At 35.6% G+C, this 21,393-nt stretch overlaps 1 protein-coding gene across 1 annotated transcript in view; it reads left to right on the forward strand.

The window, feature by feature from the left end:
- The first annotated feature begins 2,134 nt into the window (after positions 1-2,134).
- The window catches only part of LOC116170169 (protein Shroom), a 187,386-nt gene continuing 168,127 nt past the window's right edge, over positions 2,135-21,393 (forward strand). The window contains exon 1 of the mRNA XM_031486389.1: positions 2,135-2,243. The gene's annotated coding sequence lies outside the window, so the exon portion shown is untranslated. The remainder of the gene's footprint in view (positions 2,244-21,393) is intronic.

The following is a 21,393-nucleotide window of genomic DNA, read 5'->3' on the forward strand; positions in this document are numbered from 1 at the left end:
GTTGGTGTACACCAAAAATTGTACTTGTTTCCCCCTAGGGCAATTTTTTCCTCGATTTTTTCAGGAATCGATGATTTTTTAGAAACGAATTTTTCTTAAGGAGAACAAGTACCATTTTTGGTGTACACCAAACATTCAAATTCAAATTAATTTACGTTAATTCATGTTAATTCACGCTAATTCAAATTAATTCACGATAGTTCAAATTAATTCACGTTAATTCTAATTAATTCAGGCTAATTCAAATTAATTCATGTTAATTCAAATTAATTCAGAGGAGTGTACACCAAAAATTCAAAGTTGTTTCCCCCCAAATACATGGATTTTTCTTCACATTAGTATCGAGAATATTTTGTTAACTGCGTCATACGAAAATTTGCTCAAGGATATTTTTGAAAATAGACATTATTATAAATTAAAAATTAAAAATAGGTAGCTTTGTACATAACCCTTTGCTCATTCAAGTATTTGAAAGTTTTTAATGAATCACTTAATTTCTAACTACGAAATGTGGAATTTAACTAGAGGTATTAGTGGGTATATTAGCGGGTACTAGCCACTAGTGGGTATTAGTAGGCATTAGTAGGTATTTGTCGGTATTAATATGGGTATTAGGTGTTATGGTGGGTATTAGAAGGTATTAGTTCAGCAAAATCGGGTATTACACATATTTAGAGGTATTCGTGTACAACATTTTGGGGTGCAGTTAACCCCTCGAATGACTTTGAACTGTAGTTTCGGTGTAGAGACCAATTTGATTCTTTTACTACCTACATATTTTTCTACAAGGAAAAAATAAAAAAAAATTCTGTGAGTTGTTAATAGAGAAAACCAAGGTTGCTTCTCCAAATTTGGTATTATTACGATACATTCCCCCTTATTCTTTACAATTGCCTCAATGTTCTAGGTATCAGAAAAAACTTGTACACCCCATTTTCCTTAGGTCAAAGATGTTTCATCCTCCAATTCTATATAACAAACTTTGCCCTCGTGCTTTATCCTAAGAAGTTAAGGGTGACTTTCGTATGCTCAGTTTGAAATTATTGTCATAATCACCGTCAGTTGTCTATGTCTTCACATAATTTACGATAGTCTCCAGCCCGAATCCGTGACACCGACAATTTGGAAAGGTAACGGCTTTACTTCCCAAACATTTACGTACCTACGCATTGTTACAACGAGAAAATGCGTGAAAATAAGCGGTAATTATAATTTTAGTGCATCACGCTGTCATAAACACTTCTCGCGCAACTTTCATTTCAAATGCCCGAGTTATAATTAAGTAAAAGTGATGTGTCGTATTATTAATATTAATTTATTTGTTTATGGATGGTTAAGAAATGAAAACAGTATTAACATAAAGCGTTAAATTTAATATGAATCCGTTTTACGTTTCTTATTATTTGTTTTATGTACACTTTAATTTCTGTTAACTTATATTCTATTTTTAACAAATTCTGCAATAAAATATCCTTTTCCTGAAAGATATTTTGGATATACACTGTGTCAAAATAAGGGTGTCTATCATAGGGAGTTCCGAAATCATAGAATTACGACGATGGTCAAATTCGAAAATTGTTCTATTTCGTTTTTATTTTTTGCTAATGCTATTGGAACATATACAAAAAGGATCAAAAATTGCCATTTTCGGCACACAAAAAAAACAGAACTTGGACACTATTGCTTTCAATAGGTGGCGCACCCGCGCACAACGCCCTAATCGTGCGAGAATACCTATCGGAGAAATTTTCCTGGGATTTCCTCAGGTCAAGTGAAGGAGTATCTGTGCACTAAATTTACAAACAATGCTATTCATATTAAATCTGCTGATAAGTAAGTCAATTTTTTAATAGCAATGAATAATTGTTAATGGCCAATGAGATAATTGATTTCGCATAGAAATATAATGAGCAGTACTACCCTCATTTCACTGTAGAATATTCCGAAAAACTGTTTGGACCTACTCTCTCAAACATGGTAAACGCTCTCTATATGAAGCACGGCAATTATACGAATATGCATAAAGACCAACGTGTAATTCTAAGACCAATGCAACACCTGTCAACAGATTGTCGCTGTAATAACTGATAACGCCTAAATTGTAGCAAATTTACGTAAATATTTTCCAGTTTGTAGTAAATCGCGGTAGAAACGTGACGTGTGGTGAACTTTGTACTTTTTATATTAATAATTGGTGTACCATTTAGGAAAGAAATTAGGGGTGCTACCACAGCTTCCAAAAGGTAGGAACTTTAAATTAATTTTCGTTTGCTATGCATTTTGCCTTTTTTGCTAATACAAGCGTTGGATAAATGGGGTACAGCAGAGTGGCTGCCAAAAAACGAAATGCAACAATTCTAGAAACTCAACCTTTTGGATCAGATGATTTTAGAAGTGTTTGTACACTAAACATGCAAACGTTGCTATTCATTTTAAATCTACACCTTTCAACCCTTAAATAACGCCAATAAAACTGCTCCACAACGCCTCATTTTTTGTAAATTAATTTTAAAAAGTATAGTTGTTTTCCATAGATGAAAGTAGTAGGAGCAGAATGGTACAATTGAGGGGCGTTTGTGCGCTACATTTTTAAACATTGCTATTCACCCTAATTTTACCTTTAATAAGGCCAACAAATTTTTTGCACAGCGCTTCATTTTTCCAGAAATAATTTTAAGATGTAGTTGTTTTCTTAGATGAAAGTGGTAGGGGCAAAATAGTACAACTGTGCACTAAATTTCCTAACATTGTTTATCGTGCTAATCTTGCGCCCTTAAATAAAGCCAATCTTCGTCTCATGTTTTGGCAAATAATCTTCAGGACTAGTTCAGCCGAGGGGTGTTTGTGTGAGATACTGTTGGTCTCAACAGTCAACAGGATGGTGCACCCGCGCACAACGCCCTAATCGTGCGAATCAGGCAAATTTTCTAGGAAATTTGTACCGTACCGAAACTTTTTAAAATCAATCACTGCTTTAATTTAAACAATGGCATAGGAGAAATAATATCAGAATTGAAGAATATTATTCTTTTATGGTAGGTATGTATTAGTTTCTTGTGGAGGGGCGGGCGGTAAAGATTCACAGAATACTCCGGAAAGGTTTTTTTTGCAGATGACCTTTCCTGGGCGAATTTTCCCACATGAAAACACAACCGGGTTGCCAGATAAGGGTTGAAATTGAACACAATAGCTGCAGATCATGTTGGGATAAATCATATCTTGGTTACAACTTACAAGCAGGGTTTATTGCTTTAAGCAAGCGCACGTCTAGAAAATTGGATTATAAACATTTTACGACGTTGTATTAAATTTTATTAGTGTCAAACGCACATTGTGCGTTCGGAATAATGAAACATCATTTACACGTCATCTCGTCTACAATTTAGAACAACCTGATCGGTTTTGAATTTCCCATGAATATTCCTCGCCGAATCCGCCCTCGTAAACCGCGTTCGATCGGTGCGTAACCACAAGCGACCTATGGTATTTGAATATCTATTACGTGCTAAACTCTAATTGTCGTCAATTTAGTTACTCATTGTTACAGCCTTGATTGGTAATGACAAAACCGGCTCGAAGAAAGTTTTTACTATCGCCATTAACCTATTTCTTAGCACTTATATAGATTACCTCTTAACAAAGAAGATGATTAAAACGTGATACTCTTTTCGTCTAGAATTTAATCATCTAAACGTAATGTGCGATTGTCTTTCAAATTGGATGTCAGGCGCCAGATAATAAACGTCTATAATTCCTGCCAGTAATTAATTACACACACATATCGCATCGTAATGTTTTCTAACAGTAATTGAATTGCGATGATGTCAATTTCGCAACTTGTGCCATCATCTTATAACATTATATGTGTACTTATTTAGCGTTCGTACTTTTAACCATGTGTTGTATGGCTAAAAAACTAAATGTCGGCATCTTATGTTCATTTGAAGATCTTTTTGAAAAATCTCTTGCAGATTTCCCAAATAGGTCTGTAAGAGGACGAATAGTTTTCTGACAATTTTAACATTGTTAGAGAATATTCTTGTCAGATTTTATGATATTCCTAGGAATATTTTTAAAACGATTTGAATGTAAAACGTGCGTTACTTTTACATGCGACAACCAACTGGTCTCAGAATTTAAGTTAACGGTTTTTGTTGCAAGAAAGGGTTAGAAACTTCCCTGCCTTTAACAAACTTTTGAAATGGAAGTGTTTTTGCTTACTGTAGAGTTTTCCCTTTGCTTCTCTGAAACTTACTACAAAATTATCCTCTTTTCCACCTCGCTAGCAAAAAGAATAACACTAAATGGACATGCACATAAGTGTATATTGAATGTAATTTAATTTTCAAATATTTCCACACGCACCTTCCTTTAGTACAATTAATTTTAACAATACGTAGACTCTTTGTTAGACCCTTTTAACGTAATTTCAATTGAAATGGTCACTTCGTGATTTAATTATTAGACCCTCACATTTGACACTATAAAATACATAAATACTTATTTTTTAGTCACATTTTTATTATAAGACAAATTCGACAATGAATGAACCCTAGAGTTTGTCTGATTGAAACATTGAAATTATGGGATCAAAAAATTCTGGACAATCTACACCAAATTCAATGGGCTCTTCAATTTACACATTACAATGTATATCAGGCTCATACTCAAAGCTTTACGTTAAATTTTATACAAATTCTTGCTACATTAAATCCTAAAGGTATTCATTCAGCCCTGTGGCCTATTGCTAACGTTAAGCGTGCCGGTTATGGGTTATCTATAGAAAACGTTAATTTGTCCCCATACAAAATAACGCTACATAACTTTTTTTGGCAGATATCCTTCACATTAAGTTTGATGTTTCTGATACATCACAGGGCTGAATTTCTTTGAATAGTACAAAAATGAACCGAATGGAACTTGAACTTACAGGTCTTCTCGTTCACTAGAAAGGATTTATTTTATTTCTTTCTAGACAAGTGCATTTGAAACCCACAAATAATGAATACTTCCGGTAACGGTTATTACAAAGGAATTTTTTTCTTTTAATTACAATGGCTTGATTTCAGTGTTCGTTCATTTTTTAGTTCAAAAAGTTTAATCTGCGTACACTCCGTCTAATGAATTTTATTACTGTTTAGTATAATTGGAGAAACGAAACCTTTTGAAGTTCACTCTTGAAACCATCAACAGTTCCAGACACAATTTCACCACTTTAGATGATTTAGATATGTATCACGCGATTTATTTAATTCAACAAGAATCCGACGCAGCTCCTCTCCAACGTTCCCCACACCCGCTTCCGCAGTTAAATGAAGTCCTTATTAAATAAGGTCTGTAACTCGACACTCAAGGAATTTTCTCCACTTCAGCACGTATAATAGTAATCCTTTTGTGTTTAAATTAAAACACGTAACTTTTCCGGCCGATAATTCGACGTACAATCCTTTCCCGACAACTTTCACCCTTCTCCACCCATTCCCAGGACTCGAAACCAGCGGTCGGAAATAAGAACCATTTTGAAATGTTTAACACCGAAAAAATCCAAATTCCCTCTTAACCAAATTTGTCGATCCCTACCCTGTGGATGAGAAAGCCCATCCATTTGGCAATTCAACTCTGAATGATCCCCTCTGTACCAGACCTTAAGGTGGGTGAGTAAAACCACAATGCCAAAAACCCAAAACTGATTTTATTGCCGGCCGTGAACAAGAAAACTAAAAATAACATCGCATAAACAAAAAAATCTCTCTACAAAAACCTAACAGCCCCTTACCTAAAACCAGGCAGCGTGTTACCAAAATTAACAATTTTGTCCCAGCCGCAACCCACAGGATATAAGTATTCTTAACAGCAACGCAACAACAAATCAAATCACTCTCTCTCTAAAAGCAAACCAACACGCATGTCGCCTGAACTACAAAATTTATGAAAAATAGTCCACGGGCGTAATTTGAAAGCCTCATTCTCAAACGAATAAATAAAACAAATATTCATTCTAACGTACAAATTAATATCCTCTACACCTATTTTAATTACCGAGTCAATTTTTCCCCACAATGGCGAATTCTCTTATAAATGGCGACGTCTACATTTTCTATTGGTTAGTGTCTTTGTTTCTACCAATCCCAAACGGCTGCTAATTATCTCAAAAATACAGCGATAATTTTCCATGACCTCATGATGTGAGCTAAGACTGTAATACTATATCCCTCTTAAACCGGATGTAATATCTATTCCAACTTAATATGCCCGTTACAAGATATAAAAGCGCATATTTCATATTTTTAATTTTTATTGTTATTGCTGACACTATGTTGAAAGCAATGCCGTATTTAGTAGGTCACAAGATGCCTGTTTCTTTTTTCAAGAAAAATTTGTTTCACTAAAAAAACATTTTTAATTAATCCAAGTCGAAGCATCAATTCGTGGATGTTACCCTAACTTCTATGCGGCCAATGAATTGAATGGAATGCATATTATGCCAAGTAATTACCAATCAGCCATGGATACAACCGAAAGGTTAATAATACGTGTTCTTATAATGTAATGAAGTACCCATTTCCCGCTGATTTGATGACCACTCGGTACTTGAACGCACGGTATCGAAACGTGATATAAATTTGAGGCACTTCATTACGAGAAACTGTAGCTGTAGTTATTTACCAGGAAAAAACAAAAGTAATTGTGTGTGTGTGTGGGAATATTTTAATTATTCTTGCAGCCCCCGAAAGTTCTCGTCCCTTCAAATACGAGAGACAGTAAATGTTTTCAACTCCTTTCATTCAATAATAACCGATTTTAGTTTCTCAATCTTAAGGGAAAACGAGCATTAATACTGCAAGATCGTGCAGTTTATTTCATTATAGCAGAGCTTTTGTTATTGACCCGAAATTCCATGTAACAATAGGCACTATACTAGACTACTGAATTTTGGAATTTTAATCCGACCAATTAAGTCAGTATAAATACCGGTAACTAATCATATGTGTTGCATATACCTCATCTGACTGACTGTCTACTGTGTCTAGTCTCAAATGACGCGCGCTTAATTAACATGATTTTCAAGATTAGTCCCCGATTTTAGGACATCAGGGATTCTGGTAATTATTTAAAGAAGTGTTAATTTTTTGAAATTATCACCCGAGTACGCGGACCTGTTGGAAATTCTGATTTTTCCTTTCCGTATTTTGGAAATTCTATATAAGGTAACAGCATGATTTAGAGGGGATCTTTTGGTATTTCTCGCTTTGCTCGCGTACAATTTAGACCGATTTAGTTTTTTACCACCCGAACGTCAGTAAGGGAAGTATTGGTATTGGGGTAAAAAATGACCCCCTACTTTTTTTACGGAAATACACGTTTTGAAGCACCAGGAATTCGAATCAAACAAAATCTCGATGATTTCGGTCTGTCTGTACTCTCATTTCCGGCTAAACGGCTGTATCGATTGGAACCAAATTTGGTACACATATTGCTCGACATAAAAAGAACTGAAAAGCTTTAGGTTTTGGTTTTTTGGTTGTTAGGCTTTGTTTTATGACGGTATTTCGGTACCAAAGATAATGACGGGGTGTCCTGTATATGACGATGCTTCAATTCATTAAGTGTAAGTCAGGGGATATACGAATAAGCACAAATTTGGTTTATTTTACTTGAATTTTCGCCTCAGTGTTATTTTAGAATTGTATGTAATTGCGTATTATTTTCTTGTCTAAAGTGTATCGCTTTTGCAGATCGTTTAAATAAATAAATTAGTTCGGCGTAAGTGGAAACGCGTTCCTTCGAAGCTGGCGTTATCAAATCTAATTGTGATTGGCAGTGTTCTATAAAATCCTGAAGAATATGTTATAGTGGAAGTGGTGTTCTCTTAAATACTAGAATCTGGAATCAACGTAAAGATTAGGCTGCTACTGCTAGATGTTACTTTTTGTGACGGTAATAAGAGCGTGTATTTTGATAACGTTAAATTCAATAGTTGTTTTGTTGAAGATGCAGTTTGTCGATTTGTATAGAACTTTAGAGCCATTAAATGTTTCTCAATTTTCGATAATGACAACTATGGCGGACATACGAAAAAGTCGATAATCTGTACTTTAGGGGCCAGGGCCCATTTACATAATAAACATTAACATTATTTATATCCTGAGTTCAAGCAGAATGGTCTTCTGCATGTGATTTACAAATTACAACACATTGAAAACCCGTGAACATATGTCTCTTCTATTCAAATATTCGGGAGTGAATTATCAGATCTCGTTGATGGTGACAACTTGAATGAAATGGACGAAACAACGTATGATGAATACAAATAAATTGTTATTGCGTTTATGTCCATTTCCTGATCATTGGAATTGGGCGAGTCTAAATTTGAAAAACTGCTAATACAATAATGCCTATTATGCCTAGCCTAGCAATAAAACACTAATAGGAATTAGTTATTACTTACTTTAGAATGAAGTCGTGTAATTTTCTTATTATCCCGCTCGAAACTATGCAACTAAAATAAGTCATTATAACTCGTACTTGCCACGACATCTTTTTCTATAACATGGGTACGGGCATGTATTAATTATAAGTGTAGAAAAGGTGCGAAACAAAAAATATTTTTAAGTCATCCAACGTGTTTATTACATCTTTAAAGCGCTACCGTCTCTTTATGGGATTTAACAAAAATCCACTTCGTAAGGATGGAATGGCAAATGGCACCATTAAAAAGTTAGGCAATTCATTTCTTTTTTTTTCAAATTGGCTACTACATTCAGAATTTATTATTAAGACGAAATTTTCTGCTTGGCTAGAACGGAAAGTGTCAAGTCATTTAATCATATTTCGTATTTATAGTATAGTAGAATTTATTGTTAGATGTACAAGTCTTTGGCAGATGGTGACTGCAATAAAAAGTGACCATAAAAATTATGGTTATTTTACTCTTCGCGCCTAATAGTTATTAATATGACTACCTACCCACATTCTTGCACCAAAGTTAATACCTATTACTGTACTATGCTATTACGTTGTATTGTTTGGTCAACGACTGCTACGGTTAGTCGATGTTATTGTGGGTATTCCGATTTGAAAGGATTTTACTATGGCATAAAAACACAAAAATGGCAATCTTCAATTCTGAGCTTCTAATATCTTGCCGTAAACTCTCGCGGCCAAGTTTAGCAGTGCAATCATTGAACAATTGAAGTCTTCAATCATTTTGTAATGAGGTTTAATAGCCAAAAATCTTTGGATTTCAATGTGTAATAGCCTAACTGTTTTTCCGTATAATGCATGCAAATCCTTGATCAGATTCAGATAAAAAATTTCTTATACCTTTCCGCTATTCACTTACAGATCCCCGTTGTCTTGTCATCTTGCTATTTCTCTGGGGATTTCGTTAAAATTTCTTCCACACATAAATTGCGATGCTATTAGGTCTGACTCAGTGAATTTGAGAAGATTTTTTCAGAATGAATTTCAGACGAGAGCCGGTTTTGATTACCTACCAATTTCCTTCATTCAGTCCATAAATTGCCTTAAGTTTTTCTTTAATTAGAACTTACAAGGATTTAAATGCCCGAAGAGTGTCTAAATTGTTTTCACAACCAGGTCCCGACACAACAAAAAATCAAAACATTGACTTAAAATTCTTAAAAACATTAAAGTTACGAAGGCGTCCATCAAATTCCGTCAATTCCAATGAAATGACTACTGAAAAATTCACATTCGGATAAAATGAAATTAGAAAAATATGACAATAAAATAAAACTGTACCTAGATCTCAAACTGGCATTCAAAATGACGCATAATTTATAAATCAAAAGAAATCATCACACAATCAAATGCAACACAAAACCTGTAAGAAAATTTTAAGGCCCACAGTGTCTTTTTCAACCATACATCCCGCAGGGAATATAGGATTTTAATTATAATTCGCTTTCCTGCAATCGGCCGTAAAGTTCTGTTAATCCAAAATATCTGGTCATTCTTAGCATGGAATTCAAAATCCCCAAAACAATCAACTCCTGCAGAAATTTTAAATAACTTTAGATTTATCGATTGGCGAGGTTTTAGCCAAAATACAGACGATTTTCTCTTTTTGAAAGGTAGCAGCAATTCGGCAAATTGGATGGTGGAACTAGGGAATGCAATACCGGGATCGGGATCCCGCAGGATTTGCGGGACTGAGGAATTTGTGGACCAAGGGGACGACTCTGTTTACTTTGTTAATGAAACGCATAACGGAGAAGTTATTTTTTAAATAATTGTTAAACTTTTTTGCATTCCCTATCTGAGACAATTTTTTTTTCCAGGCATAAAAAAGGCAGTGTAACCTTCCTTTTTTACCAAAAACCGACTACACCAAAATTTCTCGGAAAAACACTTTTTCGTATTAGTTTTGGTGCGTAGAATCCAAAACAATTCGTACTTTTTCGATTAGACTTCTCAATCAAAAGTTATAGACTAGAAACCAATTTCGAAAGTAGGGCTGTAACTTTTGAACTAGTAGCCCAATCTTGGAACTGTTAGAAATTATGGATTCTACAGACCACATTCTATAAGAAAATGTTTTTTCCCGGTCGATCTGAGACTAGGGAATGCAATATCGGGATCGCGGTATCCCGAAATACCGTCATCCCGCAGCATTTTTGCGGGATTTGCGGGACTGAGGAATTTGTCGACCAAAGGGACGACTCTGTTTACTTTGTTAATGAAACGCATAACGGAGAAGTTATTTTTTAAATAATTGTTAAACTTTTTTGCATTCCCTATCTGAGACAATTTTTTTTTCCAGGCAAAAAAAAGGCAGTGTATAACCTTCCTTTTTTATCAGAAATGGACTACACCAAAATTTCTCGGGAAAACACTTTTTCGAATTAACTTTGGTGCGTAGAATCCAAAACAATTCGTACTTTTTCGATTAGACTTCTCAATCAAAATTTATAGACTGAAACCAATTTCGAAAGAAAATTCAAAAGGCTGTAACTTTTGAACTAGTAGCCCAATCTTGGAACTGTTTGAAATTATGGATTCTACAGGCCACATTCTATAAGAAAATGTTTTTTCCCGGTCGATCTGAGACAATTTTTTTTTCGGGGCAAAAAAAGGCAGTGTAACCTTCCTTTTTTATCAAAAACCGACTACACCAAAATTTCTCGGAAAAACACTTTTTCGTATTAGTTTTGGTGCGTAGAATCCAAAACAATTCGTACGTTTTCGATTAGACTTCTCAATCAAAAGTTATAGACTAGAAACCAATTTCGAAAGAAGGGCTGTAACTTTTGAACTAGTAGCCCAATCTTGGAACTGTTAGAAATTATGGATTCTACAGACCACATTCTATAAGAAAATGTTTTTTTCCCGGTCGATCTGAGACTAGGGAATGCAATACCGGGATCGCGGTATCCCGAAATACCGTGATCCCGCAGCATTTTTGCGGGATTAATCCCGCACATAAGTGGAGCGGGATCCCGCGGGATTTGCGGGACTGAGGAATTTGTCGACCAAGGGGACGACTCTGTTTACTTTGTAATGAAACGCATAACGGAGAAGTTATTTTTTAAATAATTGTTAAACTTTTTTCGTTAAAATGTACTATGATTTTTGAGCCACTTTAGAAGTTCACCTTTTTGCGCTTTACAGGTGAAGTTTTTTTGAGCTCTAAGTTAGGCTGAAGGTACTTTTTTGTTAAATATAGTTAACGATTTTGAATCAAGACAAACTGAGCTTCAGGTTTTTCGAAATTCAATAATTCACCAATGTTCCGCAATATGGAAATTTCAAAAAGCCAATTTTCCCCTTTGTATAGTTAGGGTTTCAACAGCTAGCACAAGCACTTTAATCGTCTTTAAACATATTACCGGTTGCCGTTTAATCCAGAATCTTATTATCTCCCCGTGTAAACAAGGGATGCGCATAAATTTGGTTAGTAAACTTGTTTTTTTGTCGTAACTAACTTCCGTATGTAAATTCTTAAAAATAACCCACCACTACTTCAAACAAATAAAAAAATTTAAAATAACTACAATCATTTACCTTCGGTAATATTCAAATTGATATTATTTTCTCTTGGAAAATGCCGCTGTTAGGTATCCGAAAAAACTTCGTTGTTTATCACAATGAGTTTTAACGTGAGTTCATTTAATCCCGTTTCTATTTGAAGATCACTTCTGCGGTTCCTTCACGTGAAGTGTTACACCTACCTGTTACACGACACGAATTTCCTCCAATTAGCACATGTGTGAGTTTTTGCTTATGATCATTTTTCGCAAAGCCTTAATAAAGAATAAAATAACAGCTTTAAAGTCAGTTTTCCTAGCAGTGGATTGGTTGAAGCGATCAAGGGAGAAGGAGTAGTGCCATGGAGTAGACCTTTTACTGTCATGGGATATTATTGTAGCCGGATTTCTGGTAACGATTACTATTGGTTCCAGGCAATATCGGATTCCTATTCTAGTTAAAAAGGCTTGGGATTTGAAGCTTGGAAGGCGCATTTTAAGAAGCTTAGCAAAGCGTTATTCTTGATTAGATAAACTTGAGATTGTCATTCATAGATGCTTTTGCAATGGCTCTAGCAGTTGGGGTGAAGCTCTTTTATGAAGACAGTTCAATTGATACACTTCTTGTATGAAGGTGAAGTTTACCTATATTAAAAAAGGCAATTTCTTGCAGTTTTGGGCACTGATTAAACGTCCATATCTAAAAATTTCAAAATTGAAGTCCCGTTAGAAGTTAGTTAAAGAAAACTGAAAACCATCGATTTCTAACCATATTGAGTTTTTAAATGGCCACAGAAAATGTAAAATAACCTGTTACTGAACCACGCATACAAGTAAAATTAACTCAGCTGCTCCAAAACCCTAAAGCTTTTCCAAAAGATTTGGGTTAATTACATTTACAGAGGTTGAAGATCCCACTTGCATAAAATACGGCACGGGCAGAAATCCCAATATAACAATCAATTTTTCATTTACCCACGGCTAGCTCAGTAATGTTCTTATACCCCTTACCTTGCGGATGTTGTCCTCATATTTTTTCCTTCTAAGATCTGAAATTCAAAGGCTATAATGTTCTGGTTCAATGGAACTCTAATAAATACGCATACGCATATGACTTTAGTTGATTAAATATATTAATAAACACAAATGCGACCGAGTTCCATTTTTTTTACGCGTTCTTGCATTTAAAATATTGGTTTGATCCATAAAAAGAAATATAAACAATGCAATGCTTATTTCGTGATCACGTGTCCCTGCTAAATTTGATTCTTATCTAGACATTTTATCTTTACCACATAATAAATTACTGGTACATTCTCCTTTTCAATGCTAAACAAAATTGTAATCCAACCAATGGAATGGTAATACGGAAATTAAATACAAGTAAAATTCCCAATCACTGAAACAAAACAACCAAAATCCTTTGCTTGGATCTGATTCTTATCATTGAATGAAATACCCTCCTAATGTTAACTTCGTGGTGAATGCCAAACGTATTGAGAATTCCAACAAATCAGCTCCAATGTCGCGAAAATAATACACGATATTGTTATTATGTACTGGAATAAAACGCCAAGGCTCCGTTGTGTTGATATTAAATTTTGCCTAATTAATTAAGCTTTATTGTGTGAGTAAATGGACCAATTGATTGACTTGAAGTTTCTTGCCGAATAATGTTCTATACAAAATATTATTTATCGCTTAAATGGCTGCACAAGTGGTTTACGCAACTTTAGTAAACCATTTCTATGTGAAGAGCGAGTGTTCATGTTCCCTCGCGTACATTTTAGCACTTGTAAATGAATAACCTTGCTACATACTATTCACAAAGAGCGTTTGTTAACGACGTGTTTTTAATTACGCGAGTGATAAAAGTAAATAGCAGTGACGTTCTTGGTTGTAAATTTTCACTCAAGATAAAAATCGGCCACACTTTTCTGCGATTTGCTTACATTTTCTTGAACAACAGCTTAGCACAACTGCGATAGTAACTGCTCGCGAAATTAGCTGTGTAAAATATCGCAATTATGCGAAGTACTAATATTCTCGTACCGAAAGTAATACGTGCCAACTCTTGGAAAATAAAACCTCGTGTACCGCAAACCCCCCTACACTCCGATACCTCTCTTTGCTTATCTCCAAAATTTTATTGAAAATACAGGCGTGGTTATCCACTTTTATTTCCAGACATACAAAAGTATGTTAATAAAAAATTCTGTTCGCTATAAAGCGGTACATGTGTAAATCCTCCTATGCTTGCTAAAATATAAATTCGAAAAAGTAGGTACTTTTTAAAAAAACGAATGAAGCGACAACTCGTTATAAATGCTGCAAATGCAGCGCTCTTTAAAAATAACCCCCAGACCTTTTCCTTGCATTTTAAGTCTTTTCACAATGAATAAATGAATTGAGTTGAAATTGCAACTAGAAAATAAAATGAAAAGTACTTTTGTAAAATCAAAATCCTACGGCCGATGTGAAAGGGCCTGACTGATAAAATCCAAAACCGTATATGTAAAAAGACACGTGAAATTTCAAGCTTGGGAACTTTTATAAGACCTTGCATACCTATTATTTAATTATTTTTACATTTTAACCATATAGGCATAACTAATTAGGGAATCGCTTCATTCGTGGTTAAAAAGAGTCCTTGACAATAGATTCTTAACGGGTTCAACTTTTCAAATGTTCGAGATGCTATCCATACAAAGCACCCTGAGCAAATAAATTTACTCCATCAAGTTTAAGTTTGGGACTGGAAACTTTTGTCCTGATTCTAACTTGGGATCAGACAGAAGATTGAAGATTCTTTGCGAGTAAACCAACACCCTCAAATCAATCTTGTACGTGTAAATTACGATTATGGTTTACACTTACTAAGTGGGGACCACTTTTGGTGCACTCATCGTGCCAAAAATTAAAGATGCACCCAACTAGGAAGTGTAAGTCGGAGTATAATGACCTTACCAAATCAACCCATAAATAAACAAGCACGTGTTAATTTCTTCAAGTTACATAAATAACAAGTACAGGTTTTAAAGTTTGCTGTAAATAACACTGACTAGGTTTTAGCGTAAACGGACGCGCCCTGACGTTATTTACTTTCGTCCCCGACGGCACCTGCAGAGCTGGTAGATGTCCACTCAATGGTAACCACTAGGGGGTGCGCCTTCACGCTTGCCACAATAAACATTACTTTACTTTGTGCGCACTAAATAAATTTCATTCGGTTACCGGCCGATCGGAATGGAGTCCCACCGCCCCGGTGGTCGTTCTATATAATTTCGCGAGACATTGGATGAAATGCAAATATCCGCATAAAAATTCCATTCGACTATCTAATAACCTATAATCTCGAGTGCAAAACTTGGTTGCGTAACTCAAAATGTTATTGCCCCTATTAATCTGTAAAACACACCGCGCTCGAAGGACTTATTTTGCCAAATTGCTTTGTCACCAGGATAAACTCGACGGCGGTCCGGATTTATTTTTAGATAGGGTGCGCGGATGTCTGAGGGATGTTTAATTATAAACAATGAAAGGCATAATTTAAAGACCTAATTGGAGGCCTTAAACTCGGCGAGTGACAGGGGTTCCAATTCTAGCCCCCAAATCATGGTAACGTTATCTTATAGAGGGATCGCTGACACTTATGTTTAGATAGGGATTGGTTTAACTTTGTATCTGGCTGGTGTCACCCTTGTAGTGAGAGCCATATTATTTTAGTAGAAGTCTTTATCTAGGAAATTTCGCTCTTGCAAATGGTTTGAAAATCTTTTTGTGAAACTTCGTCGTAGTTTTCCTGCAAACCTTCGAAATTTATCGACTCGACGACTTCATTGAAGTTAACCTAGGACTTACGCCGGAAAATACCTAGTTTGGGAATCTTTTCATGAAACTTTTTTCTACCCAGAAACCTCCTGAAACCGACTTTGAAATCTTATAAAAATGATCTTGAAACGCTAAAATCCTCTTAGAAATACTTGGTTTTGTAGAAGGAATCACCTCACGCGGACACAACGAAAACAGGAAAGTTGTGAACATTTCATCATCCCACCAACAGTAAAATTGACTGACAAATTGATCGAATTTTCAAACGAAGAGAAATCTTCACAAATTATCCCTATAAAGGAGTCTCCAAAAAAGACAAGCACATTAAAGCTTTTAAAACAACATAGCATGAATAAATAATGAACGTATCCACAGAATTTCGAAAATAAACTACAAAATAGCTATACGAAATCCTCGTACCTAAAACTTGTTCTCGCAATTAAAGAATTACGAAAAAAACACCCATTAAATTCGCATAAATATTTCAGGTTCGGATTTATCATAATCGAAATTTCAGGATTTCTCGAAATACTCCTTTTGTCAATTATCATCTTCGCAGCAGCTGCAGCCGCGCTGATCTATCTATAAATGGAAAGTTATCGCGTAAATGGTAAAAGGAACGTCCGCAATGTAATTATTTGGCATTGTTGTCTCGAAATATAAGTACAGTAATCCCGTAGGATTTGGAACCGTCCATGCAAGGAATTCCACAGATGCAGAACCATTTGGCGACCTTGACGAGAAGCCATTGACTTCCGTTAAGTCGCTACTAATAATACAACGGGTCCTGTACGACACTTGCATTTATATAACTAAAATTATCGGTACCATTTACCGCTCTTAAGCCGTATCGAAAAGCATTTAAATATAATTAGCGAAACTCGTCGAGGCGGATGGATTCTTTTAAATTGCCAAGCAGTAAAATCTTAGACCACCCTCTATGGTAAAAGGTCACGAGGCTCGTAATTTTACGACCAATATTTTCAACAAGTCACCTGAATTGCGGTTTAATCCTTTTCCTAGTTGATTTGTTCCCTTTGGAAGACCGTGAGTAATTATACACATTTCATAAAAGACAGAGATAATTGGAGTATCTTTTCGCTAATTTATTACATGATTAGTCGCTCTGTGAAATTAAACACAAAATGTCTCCGTTTAACTTTCCTATAAAGTAGTTTGCTCCACCGAAAAATTTTTCTTCAGCAATTCCCAAAGCGATTTTCAGAGCTTTTTCTGAAAATGCGTTCCACGTGGCACACATAAGGGGTTATAATTTAATGGGCAAGCGAAAGAGACTCGCCTGTCTGTCACTGGAGCCATGAAAACTTTGCTGATGAAGGCACTCCTGGGACTATAGCGTTTACACTTAACCCCGGAGGCGGACGCTCGAAAAGCTTCAATGCGGCTAAAATATTGGGACGAGTGAAAGGATCTAAGCAGCCTTGGGTATGGGCGGATCTGGGAGGAAACCCTCAGATCCGATCCCCTCAGCGCAAGAAAGGATGTTATACGGCTTGTCCTTACTGAGAAAAAAGAGTTAACAAGTCACCCTCCGGACAGGGAGCAGTGGCTGAACTCAGATTGCCCGTTCCTCAAACCTGAGGCGCTCGTGTGGTTTACAGACGGGTCCCTAACGGAAATGGGAACGGGCATTGGCTTCTCCCTTGCTCAGCATAAATGCCACAAGGAAGACTGCTATTAGAAACGACGAAAGAATGAACGAAGGGAGGGTGGTAATTAGATTATAAAGAGATAGAAGTAAAAGAATTAATGGTAAATACACGGACATCGGCCGATAAGAGAGGACAATGTAAAGGATATTATGGTATTAAACAAGTAAAAGAAGGAGACTATAGGGAGAAAAAGTAAAAATGGTGGGGCAGGATTGTAGGGTAGCGAATAAGAAAGTGACACAGAATGATGGACAAAGGACGCAAGGGGAAGGATAGGTAAAATGGAGTTGAGGAAACGAAACAGAAGATCCCAAAAAAAAATGTGAAGGAATAGAAATGAAGAAACAGAAAGAATACGGAGAAGAAATGAGGGGAATCATAACAAAGAAGAATTTCTGTAAGTAGTTAAATAAATGACGGGGAATACAATAGAGTATTGGAAGAAGTCCATTATTAACTGGCTACAAAGAAAATCGAAGAGAGATAAAGTAAGAGAGGAAATGGGGGGTGATGAGAGGAAGAAAAGAAGAGGAGAAAAGCATACAAATATTTGAGAACGGAGGACTCGAATGTTATAAAAAAGGGAAATAAAGAAAAAAGGAGAGGAAGCCAACAGAGGGATATGAGGAGAATGAGCCATGATGAACACGAGGAAAGAGAGGAAGGAGACTGTAAGGAATAAAATGGGGGGGGGGGGGGAGGTGGATATTGAAGTATACGGTGGATTTTTTCTTTTTTATTTGCCTTAGAAAATTATTCAATGAAACAGTACCTACTAAATATGATTCAATTCAACGTTACACGATCGTTTTGTCCGCACTTTGTCCGTCTGTTGTCCGTCTGTGCCAGTCCTCCAGTTTGAGCTTTTCGAAGCCCCAAATCTTTTTGTGTTTCTTGTAAGGTATGTTCAAAAGTTCAAAGTTCAAAAGCAAGCTTTCAACTTAAAAATGTAAACTTTCGTCGTATTAAAATGATGTAACTTTTAAGGAAACTTTTGCTGTGGCTAGCGCAGATACCACCCGCACACCTGCGCATGCGTGATTCGGCCCTTTTATGCTTAAGAATATGCGTACCAAATTTGGTTCCAATCGGTTCAGCCGTTTTGCCGGAAATGAGAGTATAGGCGGACCGACAGACCGACATAATCGATATTTTGTTTAATTCGGATGCTTGGCGTTTCAAAACATGTATTTCCTCCGTTATTAACATTCGGGTGGTAAAAAAACAATCGTCGTGGGCCTTAATTACTGCTAGGGCTATTTTCGGGAATACATCACATAAATTTGTCTGAAATTAAGATACACGTGTCCTACAGGAGGAGAATCTTTTTGAAATGCAGGTTTACGTGGCCTGGCCGTATATTCGTAAAAAGTAGACGTGTTATCCCTTCGGAAAATGCCTCTGCATTTTTGTACAACTTAGCTTTTCAAAAAAATTTGAGAAAACAATCGCAAACTTACAACCCAACGCAGTTTTGGGAATAATGTAAAAAATCTTCGCATGCAAAGAATGGAACCCGAGCCGCCCGATTGCAAGCCGAATATCCTTGCCTAGTGGCACAGTGAACGCATCCGAATTTAGTACCTAAGGTTAACCAGCAGCTGAAATTGTTTTTTTTCTTTATTAAACAAGTTTCCATTTAATTACATTGCCACCGCAAGAGTTCAAAATCATTGCATATCGTAGCAGAGTATCAAAATTTAGTGCGTTAAATTGAATTTCCAAATAAGTGCTATCTTGGGGGAAATTCAAAAAATTAATTTTGTCAAGCGCGGTGCAAATGTGGTACGTTTTTCTTGCGTCGGTTAATTCCTGTGGAGCATTGTTTCTCAAAGAACTTCGGAAGACTCTCGAGCCAAGATGTCTGGCATTTCTATCATATTTCGTATTCTTAATTAGTACTATTGAGTTGCAGTTGCTGGCTCAGCATTAGGTCACTCGCTTGCTCATGACAGACAACTCGGCGGAATTTTGGTGCTAGGATCTCTTTTTCTTGTGCTTTGTAAATATAACGATTCTGATTGGCACAATTAAAAAACATGGCGGAGTTGTAAGTGGTTATTACACGTGATATTACAAAGAAGCAATAAAAATATAGTGCGAATTTTTTTTTTCATATAAATAAAGGTTTAATGAAAATAATAGAACAGGAACAAATTACATATAAGAACGGGGTTTTAAAACATAATAAATTTCGTCAAAAGAATTACAAAAAAAAGGTAACGTTCCTAAAATACATTCGGCATTGCCTTTTTGAATTTCTATACTGATTCGCTGGTAAATAAACTGGGTTGAGCGGGACTCTCCTTTTTTTGCCTGAGTCTTTTACCAATTGCCGCTGTCATGATTTTGGCTTCATTTCTCCACGGACCCATGGTTTCTACAGCGAATGTTACAAATTAATTCTTCTCCTCCTTCCTCTGAAATCTTGATACAACTTAATAAATTGGATTGGGTGTGGTTTTTGTTATATAACTATATAAATTTGACTTCTCTAAACATTATTTCGGTTCGTGTGCGATGTACGCAACTAAAGAAAAAGTTGATATTTCCAATTGGTATAGTGCTGATAACAGTTAAAGGAGCATAAGAGATTTATTTTCTGTGAAGCTAAGGCAACAATATTCAAATTAATAATTAATATGACAGCCAGATCTTTATTTGTTTCAAGAAGTTATTTTGGTTGCATGAAATTAGACGTCTTTCAGAAAACCTTTTATCATGTGTAAAAGTAGAAATAGGAAATTCCTATAGGAAATCCCTATGTCTACTTCTACATGAATATCACTGTACACGTAAATTTCCTTAACTTGAAACATTCACCAGCCTCTAAAATTCCAAAGAATTAAATTTTAGTAATTACTAAAACTCCTTATCTACGACCGGAGAAAAACACAGATAACTTTTACAAATACTACGCAAATAATTCCTGATGTTTAAATCTAATCTTTTAACAGGTAATTTCTTTACAATTAAAAAACAGCGATTGTTTAAACAAAAATTAAACATAATTCTGAATTATACAATCAACAATGACTTCAAATTTGAATAACATGATCGAAATTGCCCAATTTGCAAGCAACTTTTAACAATATAAATAATTGAAATGCGCACACAGGGTGACCCATCGTTATTGCAGTACCTAATGAAGTCAAATTTCAGGAAATCGGATCACATATAGGGAAGAGTTTTGCAATTATCTGTTGTCTATTGTCTAAAGTCTACAAGGACCAAAGCCCATTTACCCCCGTCGTCTCGAACAGAATGTATTAAAGGGTGCTTGATATTATATCAAAAGGCAATTATTTCAGGTCAGCATCAAACAATGAAAGTTAAAACCCAATTCGTTGAAGTAGAAACGTAGGTATTTGGATCGCCTTCAATTTAAAAGTAATAAGCTTTCGACCTCAGTCAAATACCAACTGCAAAAATCGTCTTTTAGGGTTACGTCCGACCTATTTAAAATATTCTAAAAGCGAACTCTGTTAAGTAAACATTACACGCAGTTTGTAAAAGGCGAGTCTTTTTTCTTCAAAAGCATCCAGCTTTAAATTCCACTAATTCCACTAAACAAACGACCCGTTGTCGATTTTGGGAAATTCCACCCATTGTAAATCTTAACAGGCTTTCCTCTACCAGGAACCCATTAAACTTGACTCTTGTAGGGCAATATTGAAAGAAGTTCAAGGATGTCCGGCTTAACGAAAATCACTTGCTACCACCTACGCGTAATTGTCAATTTTAAATCCAACCTAAAATTACCGAGCTTAAACAAATATTTAAAGAATCTTGGTAGGTAAAGACAAATAAACGTTTAGGATATTAATGATGGTTGTCTGAATTACAAACTAATGCCAACAAAGTTGTTGAAGATAAATAAGTGGTACTTTTTCATTTTG

Source organism: Photinus pyralis, unplaced genomic scaffold (genome assembly GCF_008802855.1).
Source record: "Photinus pyralis isolate 1611_PpyrPB1 unplaced genomic scaffold, Ppyr1.3 Ppyr1.4_LG5, whole genome shotgun sequence".
Classification (NCBI taxonomy): Eukaryota; Metazoa; Arthropoda; class Insecta; order Coleoptera; family Lampyridae; genus Photinus; species Photinus pyralis.